The sequence below is a fragment of the Grammomys surdaster genome, unplaced genomic scaffold (genome assembly GCF_004785775.1).
Source record: "Grammomys surdaster isolate TR1022 unplaced genomic scaffold, NIH_TR_1.0 62, whole genome shotgun sequence".
Classification (NCBI taxonomy): Eukaryota; Metazoa; Chordata; class Mammalia; order Rodentia; family Muridae; genus Grammomys; species Grammomys surdaster.
In genome coordinates, this window is record NW_021604564.1 from 19,648,563 (window position 1) to 19,650,664 (window position 2,102).

The 2,102-nt window shown below is 40.5% G+C and overlaps 1 pseudogene; it reads left to right on the forward strand.

The window, feature by feature from the left end:
- Window positions 1-421: 421 nt before the first annotated feature.
- LOC114618969 lies at window positions 422-1,074 on the forward strand (annotated as a pseudogene).
- The last annotated feature ends 1,028 nt before the right edge of the window (window positions 1,075-2,102 follow it).

Sequence of the window (2,102 nt, forward strand, 5' to 3'; positions counted from 1 at the left end):
AATCAGGGATTCTCCAGTGATGATCCCTAATTTTATCTAGTCCTAAGCAGTCAGCTGCAAACACATAACACACACAAGCAACAGTAAGTGGACTCTTCAGGCTGTATTCACCTATGTGTCTGTACCTATTTTATGTAATAGTAACATTAAAGAAATGAAAGTCATGAATTTGAGGGGGAACATGAGAGGAGTTGAGGGTGAAGAGAGGAGTATAAACAATATAAATACAGTACTCATGCATGACATTTTCAGTCTTTGTAGATTAAAAAAATTTTAATTAAATTTCAAAAGAAATAAATCAATAAAGTGTAATCCATAAAAAAATTTGAGCATTTGTTCTTCAAAAGAAGAAATATGGGTGTTGCTGTCGGAGAGCCGGATACTGTCATCCTGCGGCCTTGCCGCTTCCAGTCTCCAGATCATGTCTCACTTAGTCGAGCCGCCTCCCCTGCACAACAACAACTGAGAGGAAGGCGCGCAGCCCCTGCCGCCGCCCGCTGGCCTCAACAGTTCCTGGGTGGAGCTACCCATGAACAGCAGCAATGGCAATGATAATGGAAATGGGAAGAATGGGGGGGGGGGCTGGAGCACGTTCCTTCCTCGTCTTCCATCCACAATGGAGACATGGAGAAGATCCTTCTGGATGCACAGCATGAGTGGGGACAGAGCAGCTCAAGAGGCAGTTCTCACTGTGACAGCCCTTCGCCACAAGAAGATGGGCAGATCATGTTTGATGTTGAGATGCACACCAGCAGGGACCACAGTTCTCAGTCAGAAGAAGAAGTTGTAGAAGGAGAAAAAGAAATTGAGGCCTTGAAGAAAAGTGCAGACTGGGTATCAGACTGGTCCAGTAGACCTGAAAACATCCCACCCAAAGAGTTCCATTTCAGACATCCTAAACGTGCTGCGTCTGTAAGCATGAGGAAGAGTGGAGCCAGGAAGAAAGGAGGCATTTTCTCTGCCGAGTTCCTAAAGGTCTTCATCCCGTGTCTTTTCCTTTCGCACGTGTTGGCTTTGGGGCTGGGCATCTATATTGGAAAACGACTGAGCACACCTTCTGCCAGCACCTACTGAGGGAGACGAAAAGCCCCTGGAAATTCGTGTGACCTGTGAAGTGGTGTGTTGTAGTTTGAATTTGAGACCTATTGTAAGCATGATCCCGACTTACAACCCTATTTTTACATACCCAATTCCAGTAACTCTCAAATCCAGTATTTTACTCAAACTCTGTTGGGGCATTTTACTAACTTTGTTCCCTTTTTGGCCTGTAAGACACTTTAGAGATTCCTAACAGAGTTTACTGTTGTTTAGAAATTTGCAAGGGCTTTTTTTCAGCAATGCCACCAGCAGATTATAATCTTGTCAACAGTGCATGGTCTCCTCTTAGTATCACCGGTCACCTGCATCATTCATGCTAGAAGCTGTATTCTAGCCATGCAATTACATCTCTTTCTAAATGAGGTCAGGTTTGCAAATAATACTATAAAGGCTTTGTTTAGTCTTTTTTTTTTTGTTTACCAAGACAAAAACAAGCTTCCCTAAGCTTGAATTTATAGTTACAAAATGAAAACAAAACCAAAAATAAAAACCAATACACAAGGAAAAAAATATCCTGGGCAATAAAAATGACTTTAAACCAAAAAAAAAGAAGAAGAAGGAGGAGGAGGAGGAGGAGGAGGAGGAGGAGGAGGAGGAGGAGGAGGAGAAGAAGAAGAAGAAGAAGAAGAAGAAGAAGAAGAAGAAGAAGAAGAAGAAGAAGAAGAAATATGGAAGAAGAAAGAGCAGGAAAGGAAGAGCCACAGATAAAAAGAAAATATTTGCAAAATGTACATCTAACCAGTGTTTCTAGAATATATAAAGAATTGTTACACTTATTGAATGTGTTCAGTAATAAAATGGCAACCAACCAAATAAAATGCTAGCAAAAGATTTAAATAGTTATATTACCAAAGAAGTTTTGTGCATGGCAAATAAGACATTCAGTGTTATCTATCATTCAAGAAATGCAAATTAAAATATATCACTGTATATCCCTAGAATATCTAAATTTGGAAGGTTGGGTATTAAAGAAGATGTTACTCAGCTAGATATTTCACTGTGAA